The sequence below is a fragment of the Marmota marmota genome, unplaced genomic scaffold, assembly GCF_001458135.2.
Source record: "Marmota marmota marmota unplaced genomic scaffold, marMar, whole genome shotgun sequence".
Classification (NCBI taxonomy): Eukaryota; Metazoa; Chordata; class Mammalia; order Rodentia; family Sciuridae; genus Marmota; species Marmota marmota.
Genome location: NW_026000153.1, coordinates 455,931 through 469,384, shown reverse-complemented (window position 1 = coordinate 469,384; position 13,454 = coordinate 455,931). Strand labels below are relative to the sequence as shown.

Here is a 13,454-nt window from a genome sequence, read left to right as displayed (position 1 = left end):
CGTTTTAAGACAGCCTATTTTCTCTGAGTCATTCAGGGAAAGATTTTCCTGGGAAAGTTTTATTTCACAATACCATCTAATACCAGTTCACCTTTTTCTTGCTTATGAGGACTGGCATTATCTGGATCAGTATTAATTATCATCCTATTTATATGACTGATAGGTTAAATTATTTAGTTTTAGAAACTGTCATCAACTCTTTTCAGGCTGTAAAGTTTGAAAATCCATCCTCAGTGTTCACTCTCCACATTCAATCTTATTCCTACCCCTTTGTTCCTACCTGTGCTGGAACATTGTTCACCCAGAAGTTCTCCTTTCACAATGTCAATGATAACATATCTTAGAGATAAACCAGCAGGCCTGGCCAGAGACTACCCAGTCCAGAAAAATTCTCTCAGTACCATCTTTAGGCCCAATCCATGGAGGCATTGAGTATGTAGAGGCATCGAACACGTGTAGACTCTGACTCACAGGCGGGAACTTAATAAATGACTGTTAATTCCAAATCTAAATGTGGCTGAGCAGTGATTGTAATGAAGCAGACATGTGGAGATGCTTTAAAATGGCAGAGCACGAAAAGGTTTGCATTAGTCATCAGGGAAATGCAAATTAAAACCACAATGAGATAGAGCTACACACCCACCAGAATAGCTAGAATTTAAAACATTGATAATTCAAATATTGGCAAGGATTTGGAGCAACTGGAATTCTATATTCCACTAGTGGGTGTATAAGAGACACAATTACTTTAGAAAATGATTTGACATGTGCTGATCCTAACCAGGCAATTTACTTTGGAAAATGATTTGACACTAAAGGAGAACATGTGCTGATCCTAACCAGGCAATTTCACTCCTGGACAAATATAACAGGAGTACATATTTATGTGCCCAAAGAGACAGGTACCAGAATTCTCCCAGAGGCATTCTTTGTTAAAGCCCCCTCATGACTGAAACAACCCAACTGTCCATCAGCTATGAAATCATCAAATAAATCACGGTGTATTCATACCATGCAACAATGAAAATGAACAAATCAAATTTACAAGAAACATAGACTCTGCAAACATAATATTAGAAGAAAAAAGCCAGACAGGAAAAGTACCTATTCTATTTGATTACACTTAATGAAAATTAATAGGCATAAATATACTAAAGCATTGGAAGTCAGAACAGGTTATCTTTGGGGAGAAGAGTAGGAGTGGTGGTTGGGAGTAGGCTTCTAGATTGAGCCATTATTGTTTTTCTTGACCTGGTCATAGTGTGTGCCTTGTGACAATACATTGAGCTAATCATATTTTTTGTGTTCTTTATTTTTCTATATATTTATTGTACAATAGTCCCCTACTTAGCCAAGGTTTTGCTTTCTACCATTTCAGTTACCTATGGTCAACAGCTGTTTGAAAATATTAAATGGAAGTTTCCATAAATAAATAGCTCATAAGTGTAAATTTTTTTCTGAGTAGCATGATAAAAACCTCATGCTGTCTTGCTTCTTCCTGCCCAGGATATGACTCATCCCTTTGTCCAGTGTCTCCACACCATATATACTACCTGCCTATGAGTAACTTCGCAGCCATCTCAGTTGTCAGACCATTGTAGTATTGCAGTGCTTATGCTCAAACAATCCTTATTTTATTTAATAGGGCCCCAAGGTACAAGCAGAATGTTTCTAGCAATTTTATTACAGCATATTATAATTGTTCAGTTTTATTGTTAGTTATCATTGTTAATCTATGTCTAATTTATAAATTAAACTTTCTCACAAGTATGTAGGTGTAGGGAAAAACAGCATGTATAAAGTTGGCCATTATACTCAGTTTCAGGCACCTCTGCAAGTCTTGGAATAAATCCTTTGCCATGAATGGGGAAGTATACTTCACGTACTTCGATTTTATAAGGTTACAATTGAAGAACTGATAGGACTGGCCCAGGTCTATACAGCTCACCTCTCCTTGATCTTTATTTTGTCTAATTTCCTTCAACAACTATCTTGACTCTTCTCAGCCCCAGTTAGTGTTGTCTGCCCATGGTCTCCAGAGCTTGAGTCCTCCCTATGTACTGAGATATCTACGTTCCTTTCTCTACTCTTCCCATTTACTTTCCTGAAACCCCACTCCTTCTTAAGGACTTACCACTTAATCTTTGCTTAGTTTTTGATGGCTGTGTGACTTCTCCTCAGCTTTGAAAAAAATCCTCAAGAGAGACGTTAAGGGTTAGTACCGTGTCTAGCCCATAGGTAGAGGTTTTGTGGATGGTATTTTTTAATACACAGAGCAGTTGCCCTGAACATGTCTGTGCTAAGGTCAACACAGGAGATGAAAGGATGTGTGATTTGGCTTGTCAGCATTATGAGAGACTGTCTCGATGATGAGCTGGGCCACTTCCCAGTGGTGGTGGAATTGATGGAAGCCAGGCTTGTTCTTACTGAGTGGTGGTGTGCTCACTCACTGGCACTTTTTTTTTTATTGGCATAAATACCAGGGTGTGGTGATGATGACTAAGTAGATGAGACCAAAATGGAAAAAATGCAAGTATTATTCATTTGCTGGACTTCCTTAGCCCTTAGAAATCAGAGACAGTGGGCTGCAGAACTGTTTGAGGGTGTGCCTCTTCTTGCCATTCCTTTCATCCCTCTTCATGCCTCGAGGTCTCAGGCTCATCCATCCCTTCATTCAGTGCTTGAGCTTGTTGAATTGACTTGGCAGTCCAGTGCCAAGGGCAAGGGAACAAAGGAAGTGTGTGGCCGGGTGCTGCTTCTGCTCTTGGGCACAGAGGTCAATACAAGAGATAGGATTTTGGAAACATTCAAAGTGACACACAATGAGATATTAAACTGAACACAACTTTAAATGCATTGCTCTAATGAATACAGAAAGTTGTCAGAAAGGGGAAATGCCATGTTTTCCAACACTTGGCCTTGGGACTTGGGGATAGGCATGCAAACCTGAAAAAAATTCATAAACTAAACTGAGACAGAGGAAGAATGCTACCAGCATTTCATGTGTTCCTTTAACTCGTGTTTCTGAAGTTCCTTTATGGCCTAAGCATTTTACTATTGCAGAGGACCCAAAGATGACAAACCACAGTCAATTTCCTTTGGGGGAGTCACTGTTTATCATATTTACCAACATATTTCCTCTGTGTTATTTTTTGTTCTCTGGGTCCTCATTTGGCAGAGAAAATCTATATAAAAGTTCATACTTCTATACTCTCTGGTGAGGTCTTCTGCTTGACAGCAACAAGAGGAGCTTTTCTCTAGGATTTATGAGTACATTTAATTTTTTAAAATAAAATAATGCATTGGTTTAAAGTGAAAGGAAGAATGTTTAATTGAGATTCACTTAGGCAGAATTAACAATAAGCAATGTACAGTCTTTTCATCTTAAAAATAATGTGTATTGCTTTTTATTTGGTTATAAAACTAACATTTATTGTAGTACATTTGGTAAATTAAACACATGCATGAAAAAGAACGTAAAATTCTTATGTGATTTCTCGATGCTTATCTATTGCTGACATGTCCTCCTGACATAAACATTTATGAAATTGTGACTATGGCATGCCCGTAGTTCTGTATCCATCTTTTTCATCTAATGTGATAAAAGAAATGTCTTTTTCCTGTATCGTAAAATATTCTTCAAAAATATGATTTATAAGATGTGTGATATTTCTCTCTCAATAAAAATTCTTCTAGCAGGCATTGGCTAATAAAATGTCTTAGAAGATATATGTGGATATTTTTCATTTCCAATCACTTGAGGTAGCAGTTAGTCATTGGATTCTCCACCCCTATCTGTATAGCTTGCTTATAAAAATGAGCCAGGCTGGCTCAGCTATTAAAAGAAGAAGACAACTTTTTTTCCTCCTTAAAATACCTACTATGAAGTTTTAATTTATGAGTCTTTTTTAAGATATGAAGAATATTTTCTTCTTTCCAGAAATGCTATTCCTAGAAGAACCCATTACCAACCTTGAAGAGTAAAGTTCTCTTTGCAAAATGAAATTGGTCCAGCTTCTTTCACTTTATCCAACTAAGGAAATGGAGGGAAAAAATGCAGTTTCTCCTCTTATATCCTCACAATAGGAATCACTTCTATGATCCCCAAAAGTGTGAGAATTTTTCCCCATCAGCAAGCAATCAAGAAATCCTGCAGCAGGCACCAGCTGGGTTTCTTCTAATTCAATATAGTTCTGTCACTATCTGGAAATAGCGTGGATCCCACAGGTTGAGCACTCAGACACTAGTACAAGTCAGAGCCTCCAGAATTTCTGAAAGTCTGGCTACCAATTGGGGCTTCCATGACCCCTATCTTTTGTCTTTGTTTATTTCCTGAAATGGCCCACCCAACTCCTCAGGGAAATGCTATTTAGGTTTGCCGGCTTGCCAAGAATATTTTAAAGGATACAAATAAACAGCCAGATGAACAGATATATAGGGTGAAGTCCAGAAGGGTCTCCAGTGCAGGAGCTCTGTCCCCATTCAGTGGGGTAGCACCACCTTCCGGCACCTGGATGAATTCCTAATCACCTGTGAGCCTCTATGTGTTCAGCTCTCCAGATCTCTGAAACCTGTCCCTTTGAGTTTTTATGGGGACTTCATTGCATAAGTATGATTGAAGCACAGACAATCATTAGATATGTGATTAGACAAAAGGGCATGATCCAATGCTAACAGACTGAGTGGGGAAGCCCGGGGAAGCCCGGCAAAGCCTGTCTATTCAGATTCTTTTCAGCTTCTCTGTGCAGCATTCCTTCTGCCTCGGTGTAAGGAAGGACCCCTTCTGAAATGGTGGTCTTATAATCTACCATCAGACGAGGTAGGTCAAAGAACTTCTTTATAGGTAGCTCCAAGACTAAAAGGCAGGGGACAATTAGAGTATGTTTCTAATTTCTTTGGCCTCCCTCAGGGAGAAAGAGGAGCAGGTGAAAGGAGGCCCGGAGAAGGTCGAAGGGCCTACATCCGAGGCCTAGAGTGTCCAACATTACAGCAAAAGATCATCTTTCAACTTTATCCCTCTGAAGCTGTTCTAAGGCTGCCTCGGGAACCAAAGACTAGTGACCAGATAAATACTTTAACCTACTTGTTCTAGTCACTTAGAAAATAACAAAGGCTATGGGAGTTATGAGTCAGGAATTTGGATGAAAACCAAAATATGTATCATAGCATCACAGTCCACAATTCTGGAAATCCATTTAGTGTTTTATGCAGGGTAAAAGTTATGACAATTCACTTAGAATACCATATTCTCTTAGGATACCCTTAGGTGAGGGAGATGGGAATCTTATGGGATTCTGGGAACAGTAGTAACTAGACCTCACAGATGTGGAAACTGGGGCACTCCAGTGTGGCTTCAGGAAATGGATTATCTCGTTGTTCCCTTAACAACAGGACTTCCCTACCCTACTTTGTGATTGTCACCTGTTCTATGCTATCTCTACTTATATTGGACCTTTGTTGTCAATCACTTTGCTCTTCACTATGTATGTCTCTTCTCTACCTAATGGTTTCAGTTTACTCATTACTCATCCCACTTATGGCTTCTCAAATCTGCTTTCTAATGCCTTTTTAGCTTCACCATGTGATTGATTTTCTCTTCCCATTTCCAGTTCACATTCTTAAATGACATTGGGTGTAAGTAGTCACTGCCATCACTGTTTGGTTAGAGTTTTTGTATCAGGTTGCTTAAAGCTTGACTGCCCCCAGGTTACATGGTTCTGTGAAGGGGGTTGTATGGTACAGATCAGGGTTCATGCTGCTTGTCACCTCAATTGGGGGCTCTGGCCAGGGTAGTTTCCTTAGAAAGGACCTCTGACACAGCAAGTCCTTTAGTGACCCTTGGGATGCACATGCTCTCTCCCTCCCTCTCTCTCTCATTTTCTTATAACATAATATAAAAACATTAAAGTAAAATATTAACACTTTTTTTACATCTTTTTCAAGACAAAAATCTCTTGTTTTATTTGAAAGTCATGTTACTTGTTAGGGTCTGTAAACAAGTCAGGATGGCGCCTGGCATTTTGCCAGAGGGAGTGGTTTATGAAGTAACGCCAGCGAGCCATTAAGTGTGGAGATTCCTTATTGGTTGACTGCTGTATCTAGTTTATGTTAATTAAGATAAGCTGTGTATAATGTATATATACCCCTCCTGTCCTACAATAAACGGCTCCCACTCCTGCTGTATCAATCTACACAAGTTGTTCGTCACCCCCCCACCCTCGGTTATTTTGCTGCAGCCGGACTGCGGCAGTTACTTAGCTGACTTTATCAGAAATGTATTTGAGCTATTTTTTTCCTTAAAGTCCCTGAAATTTAATATTGTAAGGACAATGTTTAGGCTTTATAATATTCACAGGCCTTTTCAAAAACTTATTTTAAAGAAGGTAAATGTATTTTAATAGCTAATGTAGAATTGTGCTTCCAGATATCAGAGACTAGCAAAGATGGATAGGAAGGGTCTAGAATATGCTGCCTATAATAAAGTAGGTTAAAAGCATTTCCCTTTTAAAACAGAATGTTCTCTTAGGCATTTTCCTGGTGTTTTGCTACTAAAATATAAATGGTTATGTGTAACAGTTAACTGCAGACTGTTATTGTTGGAAATTATTTTTATATGCACAAACTCTGGTGGAGAGTGAAACTTGTACTTTGGTTTTACTTTGACTTAGAGGAAGTCTTAGATTGACTTTTATATTACCTTACCACTGTAAAACGGGAAGTGAAGTTAGGCAATAACTGCTTCCTGTCTTTTGGCAGGAAGAAAACAAATTATATAAAAATATGCATAAGCAGATTTCAGTTTCTTTTCTTTTTTTATTTTTTATTTTAGTTGTACACAACACAATACCTTTATTTTATTTATGTGGTGCTCAGGATCGAACCCAGTGCCTCACACATGCAAGGAAAGCACTCTATCGCTGAGCCACAACCTAGCCCCTGCAGGTTTCAGTTTCTGTCTACTCAATCCAACCTATGTACAATCCTGATTCAGCATAATTAAAATATTACAATGCCACCCCCCTGATCTCAATCCTGGGTGATTTTCTAACCACTTGGGAAGCTTTAAGAAAAGTTTCTGTATTCAAACTCCATTCCCAAATTTTCTGATTTACTTGGAATGGGGGTGTGGTTTGGGCATTAATATTTTTAGAAGTATCTTAAGTGATTCTAATGAGCAGACAAGAAGCCACGCGGCACAAAGAGAATATTTTCCTTCTGAACATTCATTCTGTCTTCAAGGTTCTCTATTATCTACTTACAGTCAAGCTTGCTAGGCTCTGTCTGGCCCCGATTTCCTCTGACACCCTCTGAACCTTTTGCTTTCCCTCTTCCTTTTATTAATTTCTTAGTCATTCTATAAATTTCCTCCTCTCACATTTTTTTTTTCTGATTCAAATTCCTCTCATTTTTGAAGACCCAGCTCAGGTTATCAATACCTCCTTTATGAAGCCTTCCCTGACCACACTTGATGGGATGGGTGTGACTGGAAGACTTGATCTGCCCCTAGAAAATCACTTGAACCCCTGTCTTGTGTCATCTCTTCTGTTGCATTAAATGATGAATCTTTGCTTAACTTTTCACCCGTTTTTTTTATCCAGCCATCTACACTGTAAGCATCTAGCATTCATTTGCATCCTTGACAAACCAAATGCCTTGCAGAGCAAAGGAAGTCAATATTTTCTCCTACCTTCTATTCCCAATTCTGCAGGTGTGGTTCAGGTCTTTAGCTGCTGTAATTCTGCCCTGTTCCTAACCAGCTTTCCTGCCACCAGACTCCTTGACTCTTGAAATCCAGCTAACACATCAGTGGTCCACATGGCCAATGGCCAGTAAAAGCTGATTGAATGAGAGAGAGAGAGAGAGAGAGAGAGAGAGAGAGAGAGAGAGAGAGAATGTGCACACGCACATTTATGTGCACTTCTTTCCTTACTCTTATTTTTCTCCTTATTTTATGATCTAGTTGATCCTTTGGCTTTCCTTCTCTATCTGGTCCCTTACTCCTTATTCCCCAGGACTTCTTGGATTTCACTGGAAGTATTTTCTAAGAAGTTAGGGCATAATATACTCTCTGGAATATCCTGTCCATATTGCTTTAGGTAAATACTCCCACCTACCAGGTTCTGGCTCAGGAGATCTAAATGTTCATGTCAATCCTCCAACAGTACCCTGGTCTGATCTATTAAGATTCCTTTCAAAGGGAACAGATACTCTATATACTGTTATTTAGAATTCTCACCCTTTAAAAGAAATCTGATTATGTTGGTTACATGATTAAAAACTTCTGTTGGTCCTTTATTGCCTTTAGAATAAAATCTAAACTTGAGCTGTCCAACAGGGAGTTACTAAAAGTAAAATTAAAACTTGAGTTCCTTGGTCATGCATTATTTGAAGTGCCCCATAGCCATATGTGTCTAGTGTCTACCATTTTAGACAACAAAAATAGAGGACATTTTTGACATTGCAGAAAGCACATTTGGATAGAGCTGTTCTAAATACCTTATACCAGCCCATGAGGCTTTTCACAGTTTCATCTCAATCTTTTGCTTTAGCCCAATTTTTGACTATTTCTCATCTTTTAGCCTCATCTATTTCCTCAACGTTCCCCAACTACTTTGTGCCTTTCCACAGTTCTGCGACTTTGAACATGGTGTTCCCTTTTTCTAAAATGACTGCTATGTTTCTTTTCTGGCAAACTCCTGTTTATCTTTTAAGCTCCAACTCAAACATCATCTTCCTTTTGAAGATTTCTGATTTTCTAAAACCCAATCGTTTCTTGTCCTGAATTCTTTTGCTCATGAACCTGGCTCTGGTGTCCTTATGATTATATTCTGTGTTATTTTCTTATAAATCTGGCTATGCCCTTGGAGAGGGGATTCTTACTATTTTAGCAATCTGCTCTAATGATTACCTGAAAATGCTTGCTTGATACCCTTTTGATACCCAGACATATTTTAATTTATTTTAATTTTATATATATATATATATATCCTGCATCTTATCNGGTGTGAAGCTACATCGTGTACAACCAGAGAAATGAAAAGTTGTGTGTAGTTGTGTACAATGAACCAAAATTAACTCTGCTGTCATATATATATATATGACAGCAGAGTGAATTTTGGTTCATTGTACACAACTACACACAACTTTTCATTTCTCTGGTTGTACACGATGTAGCTTCACACCATATGTGCAGTCATACATGTACCTAGGGTAATGAATGATGTCCATCTCATTTCCCCATCTTTCCTGCCCCCATACACCCTTCCCTCCCCTCCCTCTTGTTATTTATGTGTTTGGCATGTTTGAAAAGATCACTGAGTGCTTTTGAAGAAATCCTTCCCATTTCTAGTGTAAAGCTAGAATGACTTCCTGTCTTCCAGGTTGGAGGTCTGTTTTTCCTTCTAATTAATCTAGATTGGACTAGAGAGGGATGTGGCAAGGTAAAAAATGGTGGAACTATATGCAGGAATTGGTTCAGATGTGGTCAGGTTTCCAGTCCTTATACACCATATTTAGTGCAGTGTCTTGGGGGAAGCTAGGGGAGGTAAGATAGAGAAAATAAAAACAGTCCATGGAAACAATTTAGGGAAATATATTGGAATTTTCTTCAGGCTGAGGCCAAACACAATGATATAAGAAGTGGGGGAGAGTTTTAAATTAGCATTTTGCAAAAAAACGAACCTTTTTTCCCCTAAGGGGATCCGATAAGATTTTGATAAATTCTTGTGTGTTGAATTACTGGAAAGTAAATCCTCTTGACTAATAAATTAAAATATCAATTTGTTTTTCTTATCTGATTACAGTTCACATCAACTGGTGAGGCTTATTTTCTGTGAGAAGACCATAAACCCCAAGGGCTCAGAGTTTAAGAGACCTTCACTGATCGCTATCTCCTAGCGGCCACCGCAAACCCTACAGTCAATCATCTCCCCCAAGTGCCCCGGTCACGCCCATTGCTCAGACCACGCCCACTCAAGCCGCTCTCCCTCCCACCTGATGGCCCCGCCCCAAGCCCAGCAGCGGAAGACTCCCATTGGTGGAGAAGTTGTTCTGGTCCCACCCTGGAGGACGGCGATAGGCTGAACTGGTGTGGGGAGGTGGTGGTTGGCTGCTTGGGGACGGGTCCCTAGTAGTGCCTGTCAGAGTGGCTGGCGGCAGTGGCGGCTCTCGGGGCTGGGTTGTCAGTCAGTGAGAGGAGGGGGAAGATGGCTCTCCCGGACCCGTTCTGCTAGGAGGAAGGGGGGCAGGTGGTGCTGCTACTCTGGAGAAAGCAGAGCAGCCGCCGCCGTTGTCGCTGCGAGCCGCACAAGTCGAGGTTCTGTAGCTGGAGCTCTGGAAGCTGCTCTGGTGAGTCTGGCCGAGCGACCCACGCCGGGGCCCCAGGGCGGCCGGCGACCGATAACTTTTTTGTCAGGGAGGAGCCGGGGCGAGGCGGCGGCGGGGAGGGGACAGGGCTTTGTCCCCAGGGCCGCGGTTTCGTTGGGGGTAACGGCTTCGCGCGAGGCTCGGTGGGTGAGCGCGAGGCGACGCTGGGCGCTGGGGGCGTCCGGGAAGGATGGGTGGGCTGCGGCCGGCCGCTGCTTGCCCCGAAGTTGGGTGCAGCCCGCCCGAAGCCTGGCAGACTGCAGCTTTGTGCGCGCGAACTCGAGTATCTTTCCTTCCTAGCAGGGAGCGGTCCAGCCTCCGGGCGTGACTCGGGTGCCGCAGCCCCCCCGGCCCCCTCTGCAGAGTCGGCCTAAAGTGGGAGCCCCCTTGCCTCTTTTTCACAGCAGGAGATGCTCCCGCCTTTCCTATCCCTCCCACGCTGTCTCTGCACTCTGGGGAGGCCACCGCTATTCGGCCAGTCTGGTTGCCAAAATGGTCACTGTAGACCCCGCTCCTGTTTGAAAGCAGCGTTCTCCTCTCGATCTTTGGTCCCATGCAAGGCAGAAAGGTTCAGAAAGCAACCACATTTCCTTCCTTGGTTATTTATGTACGAAAATCTCTTCAGCCCTTGCCCTCTTCATTCCATGAGTTATTTCTCTTCCGAGGCTGACTTTATCATATTCGAGAATCGTCGGGTTTTAGCTGAAAATTGTTGCATTAAAAGACCCCAAGTTTTGCACGCTACAGCAAACTAGATAGCCACCCTTCAGCGTGCACGTGTGTGCTTTGTACCTTCAGAGTTTAGACATTCCTGAAAGATTTTAATTTGCCCTCTTGGTTTGGTGCTGCACAGAATCGGTTCTCTGATAAATACGCTATCACACGCCTAGCAGCGGCTCCACTCTTCAGGTAGGGGGAGTGTGTTGCACTGGCAGCTACTACTTATCTCAGAGACTGCACTACTACAGGCAGAAGGGCCAAGGGGTCCTTTTGCAAATTATTTGTCCTTTGGATTACACAGTAGCTTTTAGAGCAGGTATGCTAACTCTTTGGTTCATGGAATACTTTACAGTTTGAGGTTTTAAAAATTTTGTCTACTTTAAGGCATAAGGATTTGTGTAACCTTGAGTCAATGTGGTAGTTCTGGGAGGTTTGTTTTCCATAAGAACATTCTACATCCAAAGTCATCATTTATAAGTATTTCCCCCCCTCCCTATAGGTCAATACATTTTAAGGTTTAAAAATGAATATTAGTACTCCTGAATTTCAGGCAAGAATGAAAAATATATCCTTAGGATCTGCTTGATCAAGAGTGATTTCAGTCAGATATTCAAATCATAAACAGACAAGGGGGAAAACCATCACATAGTTAGAAAACACATTTAGACTTGGCTCATTTTATCCTTATTTGATTTATTAAAATTATTACCATAGAGGGACTAGAAGATCCCTGAACAGTACCTTGGTGTGGATACATGATGAGAGATGGGCTAGGCCTGTGTGATATCCCTGATGTGCTTTTTTGTTGTTGTTGTATTTCTGTTTTATAAAATCTGCTCTTGGTTGTGGTTTTTAGAGGTGTGGTTTTGACAATAAATTGAAATACATTTCAGTCAACTCTGTTTTTCAACATTCTATTTCCTAATATTTATTTTATAGTGAATCCTAAAAAAATCTTTAAAATTTTTTAGTATTCAAGACATTTTGTATAATTAAATTATGTCAAAATAAATTTACTTTGCATTACTCCAAGCTGAATAGTTACTAGGAGTACAGAGATGAATGTCATAGTTCTTGTCCTCATGGAATTTACTGTCTAATGTATAAGATATTAGTAATATTACAGTAGAGCAACATTTATAATACCATGTAATAACTATGAACCTGGTGTAGTAAGGGAGCTTGTGTAGAAGATGGCCAACTCACTTTGGTTGTAGGTGAAGTTGGAAACATGCAGCTCAGTTTTGATCATGAGAGGTGAGTAACTAGCTTTCAAAGAAGTATAATGAGTGAGAAGGCAAGGAGGTATGAAAAACCTTGGCAGTTAGATAAGTCATTGATGGTGACAGGTCAATGTCAATTAACATTGTTGACAAAGTCAATAACATTGATATTGACATGGCTTGATGAAGGGGTAGTAAGCAAATGGCAGAAGATAAGGTAGTGAGGGTGGTAGAGGGTCAGGCCAGGGCATTCTACTCTTAGCTAAAGAGACTGGCTTGAAAGTGATGAATGAGAAATTCTTTATTAGATTTGTATTTTATACCCTCACTCTGGCTTAGTGAGGTAGAATCTAATAGGAAGAAAAGGGGAGGAATAAAGACTATGAGGATTTGAACTGGTTTCATTGATAGGAAATGAGGAGCACATACATTGAAGAAAGATGATAGATTCTATTTTTTTTTTTTTTTTTTACTTTGAGGAAGCAGTGAGTGGATCAGGCAGATAAAGATGGAGAGAGATGTTTAGGTCTATGGATGTGGAATTTATAAAGGGAATCAGGATTGGAGAGAAGATTTGGGGTTGAATTGAAGCTGTATTGATTTGGTTTTGTAGAAATGACTCAGGGAAAGCCTTCAGCATGATAAAAATAGCAGCCAGAGCACATACTCTGATAGATAGCAGAAACAAGTAGAATAGTCTGAAAGAAATAGAGGAGTGGTAGTTAGAAAAATAGGAGGAGCAGCAGGAGAGATGCTCAGGGTAGAGATATTTTCAAATGGAGTAGGAACAAGTCAATAATTTTAAATGCTGTGAAGTGGTGTATAAGAAGAGGACCCAGTGACCAGTGACTTTGTCAGGAGTTCAGAAGTAACTTCTGCAAGTACATGTTAGCTGAGAGGTGGTTGGTTCAGAAACCAAGCTTCAGAAGGTTGAAAAAGAATGGATAGTGACAAAGTGGATGTGTTTGAGGCTTTTCAGGAAGAATAAAGTGAAGAAAGGAGAAAATAATAGCTGTAGAGCAGTGTTTTTTGAAATTGACTACACATTTGCCATCTTCCTCCCCACCCTCCAGTTCTGGGGATTGAACTCAGGGGTGCTATACTACTGAGCTATATCCCTAGCCCTCTTTTATGTTATCTTGAGAT

General features: G+C 40.5%; 1 protein-coding gene across 3 annotated transcripts in view; it reads left to right on the top strand.

Moving 5' to 3' along the window:
• Positions 1-10,133: 10,133 nt before the first annotated feature.
• Positions 10,134-13,454, top strand: part of Fam126a (family with sequence similarity 126 member A) — a 75,929-nt gene continuing 72,608 nt past the window's right edge. For all 3 annotated transcript variants that reach the window (XM_015490115.2, XM_048786330.1, XM_048786331.1), the window contains exon 1: positions 10,134-10,347. The gene's annotated coding sequence lies outside the window, so the exon portion shown is untranslated. The remainder of the gene's footprint in view (positions 10,348-13,454) is intronic.